The 9396-nt window shown below is 44.3% G+C and overlaps 1 long non-coding RNA gene across 1 annotated transcript; it reads left to right on the plus strand.

Moving 5' to 3' along the window:
- Positions 1-509: 509 nt before the first annotated feature.
- LOC132250128 (uncharacterized) lies at positions 510-8009 on the plus strand. Its single transcript, XR_009461707.1, has 2 exons — positions 510-628; positions 7448-8009. It is a non-coding gene; the product is annotated as an uncharacterized LOC132250128 (long non-coding RNA).
- Positions 8010-9396: the final 1387 nt, after the last annotated feature.

The raw sequence follows: 9396 nt of genomic DNA on the forward strand, positions 1-9396 counted from the left end.
AGGTTTCCTGAGTCTCCTTAGGTCTAAATTAAACTACATGTACCAAAGTGATGAGGCAAGTGTTTTTAAGGTGAGTGCTGGCTTTAACATGTAGCACTTTTCTCAGAGTGCCAGTTTCACCAGATGTGTGTAATCTTAGTACCTGGTCCTCCAAACCCTAAATTACCTTCTCCTAATAGTATTTATAACCAAACATTGCTATGGATGGGTGCAGTATGTCACACTGGTCCACAGGAGTGTTGGGAAATTCAGAAAGAGAAAAGACATCATGGACAGGAGAACAAATAATACTGTAAAAAACCTAGAGTCCTGTTCTGTGTCCCTATTAATAGCGTTGCAGCCCAGAGATTGTGGTTACACGATCTTCGTTTGAGTATGGAAAGGATTTTCAGCTGTGGGTTGTCACTCAATCAGCCTTTTCATGCATTGATTGTGCAGAGTACTACACAAGTCTGTGAAATATAGTTTGACTTACTGCAATAACTTGAAGTGTATTTTGGTTGCAGAAATGAAGACTGGAAAGCACTTGTTCTGCAGGGAAACTGAAAACTTAATGAAGACTTCATCTTCTCTGAGCTTTATGTACAGTTTGTTAACATATATGCACCGTGAAATTTGTGAAACTCAGGTATGAAGAAATTCACTTTTTCTACATCCTATCATTGGTGTTGGCAAATTCAAACACTTCATGCATATTTGCAGTGCTATACTGAGTAGTTAGAAATTTAAGTAATTCCTTTTAATTTGCCTTTTATTATAAAATTTCTTCCTAGAGTAGCGTGGCATTGTCAAAAGCATTAAATACGTAGTAGGAGGGGCTATGTGTTCTTGCATGTTTGCAAGACTGTACTGACCAACCTATTAAATTATTCTGTCTACGGTCTTACTTTAATTTGAAGATGTCACAGAGCACTGAGGTGCCCTTCTCCCAAAGAGGGGGAAAACTGCTAGGGAGGAAGCCCTAGCAGGAAATAAGGAGCCCACCTGTGGGTTGCCAGGGCAACCAGGGAAGGTCAGCTGACTAGAAGGGGCAGGGCCTGGCTCCCTTATAAACCCTAGGGGCTGGGGCTAGAGGCAGTTCCCTGCCAGCTGCCAAAGAGGAAGGAGTTCTCTGCCCTGGGAGAGAGGGGAAACCTGATGCAGGGACTGCATCTGAGAGTTAAAGGGTCACTGGTAGGACCAAATGTTTGGGCCAGTTGGCTTCTGTTTTTGTTATAGCCGAAGGGCTTGTGTTTATGTTGTTGTTTGTGACTGGTGGTTTGGGAGAGGCTATTAGGGGTTGGAGGAGGCTTCATAGGGAACTCAGAGGAGTGAGAGGACCCCAGTGCCAGTGAGGGCACAGTGTTTGGGGTGCATAGACCCCAGCCCTAGAGAAGGGCAGTTGAGAATCCCCATAGAAGGGGCATTTACTGAGAGGCCCCAGTGAGGGCCTGGTGACCCCCAGAGAGGGGACGGCCTTATTGAGAAACCCAGTGCGGGCATGTTGAGCCCAGAGAGGGCGGCTTGACAGAGAAGGCCCTGAGAGAGGGTGTCCTGACAGAGAAGACCCAGAGAGGGGGCAGCAGTATTGAGAAGCACCCTGAGAGGGGGCAAGAGCCCAGAGAAGGGGGCAGTTACTGAGAAGCCCCAGGGCAGGCATGGTGAGCCCCAGAGAGGCGGCGGCACTACCGGGGAGCCCCAGAGAGGGGGCAGTTGCTGAGAAGCCCCAGAGGAGGGGGCATTATTGGGGGAGCCCCAGAGAGGGGGCGGTGTAACTGAAGAGGCTCAGAGAGGACAAAAAGGGCATACTTAGGAACATCTATTCCATTGGTGACGTGTGGACTGCGGTGTAGGGGAGGAAATGGAGCCGCAGATAGCACCCCCTGGCAGCGAGGCAGTACAAGGGCAGCTTCCCGCTAATTAACACCAATTAATTAATTAACAACAAGGCATGGCAGGCGAGTAGGCGGGCAGTTGCTCTCAGGAACAGGTGTGCGGGCCACATTTAGGTCGGCCCAGATCGTGTACCTGTCACAGTAGAGGATGGAATTGCCATGAGTCAGTTGCTTAAATTAGCACATTAGGTACTAAATTAGACTGGAGAATTTAACTTCTGTCTTTTTCGGTCAATTTTTATACATGAATTAAGAAGAAAGGGCACCTCCCCACATGCAGGGGTGTGCTGTCACTGTTGCAAAAATAACAGTGGCACAAATTTGTGCCATTGCTTTTTGCCTCTGCTTATGCCCCTGCATGTGGGATTGGCGCAAGGCAAATTGTCCCAGATGGGGTAGGGGAGGCTGGGGCCAGCACCTGTACTGGCCGTAGCAGCCTTACTTGGGGCCCTAGGGGCCTCCTGGGGCAGCAACACTGGCAATTCGGCTGCTTGGAGTCAAAGCATGGCTCTGGCCGACCAGGCTCCCTTTCTGGTGGTACACACCTCTGTCATGTACATCACACCCCTTTTTTTGTGGCATTTTTTTACACCAGGATCTCCCAGTGTCAGAAAAACATGCTACACTGCTAATTAGCAGTGCAGCGAACAGGTGCATACGCTCCATGTACGGTTTGCTTCAAGGTGCTGCAAACCGCACATTCATGCTCATGGGGATGTGCCCAAAGAGGCCACCTTTTAGGTAAAAAAATATATTGAAATACTCACTGCTGCACCATTTTGTCATCAATGGGTGAGCAGGCCAGGCAAACGATGGCAAGTTGTCCAGATACCTTAACATTTTGGAGGAGCCCTTACCTCTCCTCCCCCAGCTTTTCTGATCATGTGACATGTGAAAGAGAAGCTATGCTTGAATAGTCCAAAATAAAATAAAGCCTCACCAAGAGTTGTTATTGAATGTTGAGAAATTTCAAGCTGCTTCTGCACCAAAGTCATTTAGCTTAATTACTGTTCAACTTGAACTGCTTGACAATTACTGCTTCAGCATCCTTGAGATCAGTCAAGTTTCTTTTTGCCTTTTTTGGATTTTACCAACATAGGTTTAATTATTGCAGACTGAAGTGACTGAATGAGCATGTATAGGGAATAAGGACCTACAAGTTGCAGCATTCCTATGGAGCGCCTTAGTTTGTCATCAGTTTCTTCTGTACTTCGGGGATCCACACCTTTTTTGTGCAGAGACTAGTTATGGTTGGTATGGTGCTTTGAAGAAAGAAATTTCTATATAACTGCTGTTCCTATAGCAGTACTTGATCTGAGATGAAATCTCTATTTCTAGTCTGCCTGTCAATTAGGTAGTGAACTGAGTTGTTGTTGTTTTAAGTGTCTAGTTCTGGAAAGCATTTGAGGAATACATTTTAAGCAGATGTTCATAGAGTATCCTGAACTCTATTCCTTATGAGGCCTGAACTGTGCAAACAGTCTGCTCTCTAGCATAGTCCTGAAATAGAACGATCTCATGGGTTTTTTGGTTACCCTGTTTCCATTTTTAACTTATTGAACCTACTTATTTATTAACCTAGGACCTTGGTTTGAATGGGCACTTAATCTGTCTTCTAGGTTTATTTTTCCTATGCAGCTATTGTAGCTATGCATCGGTCATTGTAGCTTTGCTGTCATGTCTTTTTTGAGTCAGCTTCCCCCACAATATAGGCCATTAATCACCATCTTAATTTTCCTCCAGTAAGATATATTTACTTTGCAGCTCAGTACTTCCTTCAAGAATTCCACACACAAACAAAGGAAAATAAAATAAAAAGGAAAACCCACCATTCGTGAAGGTTTCCATTAACTTACTCTGGAAAACTAACTAGATTCTCCACTTGTAATGTGTGTGGAATGAGTCCAAGCTTCTACCACACTTCCCTGATGATGTGCCTCTGTAGTTTGCACAGACCTCCTCTGAGATCTGAGGTTAGCTTACTCTTCCCACCAAGTATATTTTTTGCTTTTTTTACCAAGATGGACACTGAGATTTCCAATTAATGCTGTACATGCTGGGTTTGACACCTGTCCTCTATAAACTGGACTAGGCTCACCCACTCATTTCACATAGGCTGCTGAATAACTAGCCACTGATAGCAATTTGCATGCACCATTGCTTACAACCTTAAAAAGGACAGACTGTATATTTGCTAACTAATTTTCAGTCTCTTTTTTAGAGACTTTTTTTATAGTTCAGTCAAACATATTCCAGACTTTCACACAGGCTTTATTTAATTTTTTCAAATTAACTTTCAAATTATCTTTGCAATATTTTTTTCTTTAGTTTGATCATAGTACAAGCAAGTGTTACTTGGACAAATCTGTAAACATGCTATTAGGACATGGTTCCAAAACAAGTTTAAATTTCTTGGTTATTTTAAAGTTGTGCTTTTCCTCCCATACAACAACCTCTAGCCACAGTAGCATCTGGTCTTTAACAGACTCAGTGATAACATTTTCAGTTGTGGCAGCCATGGGTGTATTCTATTTGTTAGTTGTTCATTTTTAATGGTAAATTTTACTCCTGGTAAGAGTGCGTGTACCTATTTCAATTAACTGGACTACTGTGTGCTTGTTGTCATCACATTCTAGACTTTAACAGTCTGTGGCCTCCCTCCCTGTATTTTGTGGAGTGGACATCCATCAGTGTAATACTGGTCTTGTATCTTCTTACACATGCACACAGGCCATCTAACAGCCATCAAATGAGTCTTTTCAGCCATTAGTGCTGCCTTTGGCTTCCCGCCACCAATACAGGCAATTATCAGTTCTGTGTTTTATTACAAATTCTCCAGGCCATCTAATGTTTCCAGAATCACCGTGCCAATGTGGAACAGTGGGAATATAGGAGTGTACAATTTCTTCCCTTGTTTCTTTATTTGAACCTATTTATGAACTAATTTAAAACATGATTTTGAAAAAGGGGCATTTTTGCTTCACTGATGGAACTGGTAAATAGTTTGATAAATTCATTTCAGAAACCTAGACAGATTCCATTTTTTTCTCTATACCACAGCTTTTCGTTTTTCTCTTTTTCCAGTAATTTTTCACAAGGGAGAGGCAACTGATCTGGAAAAATATATGAACACAAAGATACATCCAGTTGCTATTCTATGTGTAAAAGTAAAAAGGAGGTATTGGATGGTATCCAAAGGCTTGGTCAGAAACTTGGCTGCTTTGAGATGTTAGCAAAAGGGTAGCTAAATGAAATTGAGTCTTTTCTTTTACTCATTTAGCAAACATGATTATGTTTTCTGGACTGTTAGAATATTATGCCCCCAAGTCCCTCTTTCTGGCAATGAAGTGATCTAGGTAAGCAATGTGTAGCGAACTTGCTATTAAACAAAATCAAGTGACATCTTGCTGCTTTCCCCTCTCAAGAAAATCAAGAGTGTTGTTTGTACAGTGATGCAACTAGTCGTGCTCTAATTTAACTAAGCATCAGGATTTAGAACAATAAAATGTATTGAAAAGGCAGCAGATTCCTGGTATTGAAACAGCAAACCTGTTCACAGAACAACAACTGCTGGGACAGTGTGCATTTTAATACTTCAGCCTGTAAAGGGATGCACATTAATGGTCTGTGATACACAGGAAGTCACAGTAGATCAGTAATGGTCCTTTTTGGCTTTAAACTCTCTAAGTCTTGACTCAGACCTTTGGAGCTAAAATAAACTGTGTTAATCAATAACAATTTATGCTCCATCCTGTGAAGACTTGGCTATGCCTAAAACGTGCTGGTTTGGGTGTTGGAAGTAGTTTTACCATGTCAATGCTTAGACCTGTGTGACAGCTGATTTGCCCTGCTCCTTGGCAGGAACTGAGATGTGCAGAGCTCTCAGTTTGCAGTAAAGCTGATTCTCGTCCCTGAACTAGATTGTTGAGAGCTGACTCAGATAGCTCTCCACTACTTTGTGGTTTTCGGGGTAGGTTAAGTTAAGACGTTCTATCATCTCCTTGCTTGGCAGTGGGTAGTCCTACTGTCAGTGATTTACCAGCTGCCAATCTGTGAGCAGTTGCCTAGCTAATCTTTGACCCCTGGGGAGGAAAAAAAAGCATCTTGCATGTGCAAAATGTTGACATCTGAAAATTGGCTGTATTTATCATGCTTCTCTGCAACCTTCTTTAAGCTCCTTTAGTTACATGATTGCATATTTTTTTTCCATAGGACTGGTATTTATTTGGTGAACGGCATTTCCCCAAATGGTGTAAGGTCTCAGACTTGATTCATTTCACGTTATTCAAGCCCTGCCTAGTCCTCCCTGGGGCCAATGTGGTCAGGGCTTGGATAGAATCCAGTCTCTGGAGTAGCAGATGACTGCCTTAACCCAAAGACTATTCCTTTTTCTTCTTATGGTCCCCCGTTTCATTTGGTATACACCTTTTAAGTTCTGCTGCATGTAAAGCAGGGTTTCTACAGACAGCTATCCTTTCATTATACATCCCTGATTTTCCTGCACAGGAAATCTGTCCTGTACATGGACTGAGGCTGAGTAATTAGAGACTGTACGCCTCTGCCATGGAGGATGAACCATGGCAAATTATGGTCACACAAGTAACCTTTAATTTTGGTCTTATCCAGCATGATCTCGGAAACTTCACTTTCTTTCAAAGTATCTTTTTAAAGAAATAGACACTTCTGCTAAATTCAAAGTGTTCTTTTTCCAAGTATTTTTTCTCTCCACCCCCATATTGCTTTCACTATCCAGTATTCCGGGTTTCAGGTACAGTTTTTAAGAACTTAGATTAGCAGACCATGTAAAGGTATTTGCTTATGGCCACTGAAAATGCTGGGTGGAATTTGCAAGCTGTACAGTACAGAGCAAAACTAGATACTAAGACTGGACAAGGGCATCCTCAAAGAGGTCTAGGGAGAGAGGCTATAACTATGCAAGATATAATTCTTATCCTTTGCCTGCCTGGGGATGGGACATTCCTTTTTCTGAAAACAGTAGAGGCTGCTGGTGATCCAAAGGGGGTAGATTTATACTTGGCATCCATCACTGCCAGGGGAAGAGGCACCGTTTGACCTATTGGGTTGCTATGACAAGGCTGGCAGTTAATTTATTTTGCTCCATCTTTGCAGCTGGAGTTTAATCCCTCTTCTGGGAAGGATGGCCTTACACAGCTATTCTACTTCCTGGAAACCTGTTAGAATGCAAAATATAATCAGGACCCTAGGGAATCCTGTGGGCAGGCCTCATAAACCAGGTGCATACTCTGGGTCTGCAGGGGTTTGTACACATCTTCATTTTAGTTTCATTATGTGCAAGATGTAGACACACGTTAGGAGTTGCTGCAGAGATGTCTCATTTGCAAGGACACCACGCATAGGGTGAGAAGCCTGTGGCAGTTGCACTTCTCCATATTTTTGGCCAGTTCTTAAAGCATGTTGGTGGTGGTCTTCTGCCTTGTCAAGTTGACCTTCATGCCTGAACTGTGCTTCTGTTTTTCTTGCTACAGCAGACTCTTATGCACTACTCTGTTTTATTTTTTATTCTGATACAATCCTGACTTTTCTTTTCCCAGGCTTCCCAAGCACCTGCTTCGGTGAATCCTCATTTATTTGTCAGCCTCAAGTGCTGGGACTCCCTATGCTGAATAGACCTTTTAAAGATTTCTGATTTGTCATGAAAACAGAAGAGAGGAGTGATCACAGGAGAGGCTGTGTGTGAATATGAAAGCAAGGAAATAGCTGGCAAGAGCTTAAATACTGGTTGTGAAACTAAATATAAAATCTGATAAAGAACTCTGAGCCACAGCAGGGCTGTCTGGAGCTACTAACTATAGGGTACTCTGAGAGAAAAGATCTGAAACCTGGATGAGTGCCATTACAAAGATGCCATATGCAGTAGGAACAGCATTCAGAGTGACTTGCCAAGACTCAAGGGACATGATTAAGGCTAGAATTTCAGTCAGACCATGAACTGCTGAGAAAAACATGTGTTAAATGATTGGTTCAGTGTTACCATTGTTTGTGAGAGGTTTTTCATCAAAATGAGTCAACCAGGCATATAGTTTTGCTGATTGACAACTATGTAACATCTGCTAAATATTATTTGATGAAAAAAGGATAAATTCATAGTATACATTTTTGTAGTACTTGACCAGTTCTTGTTCTGAAAAAAAAATGTTAATCTCTAACTTGTGAGTAACTCGCCTGGAATTATGGCCGTAAATGGTAGATTGGATTGAACAATTTGTAATTCGTGTATTACTTTGGGGATAGATGGTTATGTAGTGATGCTAGCAGTGAGTACTACTATAGATTTCTGTTGCAAAGATCTTTCCTGCTATAGTCCTTCATCCCACAGTCTTTACTCAGTCCACTGTAAGAGACCATATTTTATGTTGCCTGCTTAGGAAAAAATAACTAATAAGAGAGCAGGGGTGACTGAAGGGCCGCTTCAGGAATTTGGGTGAGCTGCTGCAGCTGGGGGTGGAGGTGCTAACCTAGCCCGGCACATGAAAAACGGAATTGGTACCATGCAGCCTGGGCCCATCTGCCGTACACCTACTGCTTGGGGCACCGGATGGAGCTGGCAGCCAGGGTCTCCATGAAGACTGGCCTGAAACCCCATGGGCAGGGTGTGCTCGGCCAGGTGGATGGGATGGGACCATAGGCAGGTGGGGAGCAGCATCTGGGAGTGGGACAGGTGGGCAGAGGCCAGGGCTGGGATCATGGGGTGGGGACAGTGTGGGGCAGGGACCCAGGTCAGAGCCACAATCTCCTTTCATGGCAGGGACATGCAGGGAATCCCCGCATGGCTGTGCTCCAGGCTCCAGCTGTGTACTGTCACCGCCCTTCAATCCTGGCTCTAGTTCTGGCCCTTGCCAACCCGTGCCAATCCTGGATGCCACTCCTCACCCACCCATAACCCCATAACACCTGCCTGCTCCATCCAGCATGACTGGTGGTGGGTGTGGAGTGGATGGGCCAGGATGCCTGGGCAGCAGGGCTGGTTCTGGTGGTTGCAGAGACTCTAGCCACAGCAGCAGGAAAGACCTGGCACCACCAGGGCTGCTGAGAAGTGAAGTCCAGCTACCATGTCACTTCAACCCCACTGTGCCCTTAGGGGTGGCAAAACTGGCCACATGTGCCATGGGCTGGGCTGCCCTCTATGCCTGGGCCAGGCAGGACTGAGGGACCTGCTGTGGGCTGGATAAAATTCCTTGGTGGGGCCAGATTTTTGCCTCCCCTCCCTCCACTCCTCCCCCTACTCTAGTTGGGCTGATTAGCCCTCTCTAGCTCCTGCCCCTCTTAGGCTGTGGGCCCCTGGCCCTAGTCTATGCCTTCTTTGAGCACAGGCCAACCTAGCCCTACTTTTCTTTTCTCTCTGTCACTGTAATCAAGCTGGCAGGGCTCAAGACATACACATGCCTCTTGGGCACCACTTGGATGTCCAGTGACCTTATTTTCCAATTCCCAGTTACACCAGGGTCTGTTTGTACCACAGCTACAGCCCTCTCCCTGCAAA

Source organism: Alligator mississippiensis, chromosome 1, assembly GCF_030867095.1.
Source record: "Alligator mississippiensis isolate rAllMis1 chromosome 1, rAllMis1, whole genome shotgun sequence".
Lineage (NCBI taxonomy): Eukaryota > Metazoa > Chordata > Crocodylia > Alligatoridae > Alligator > Alligator mississippiensis.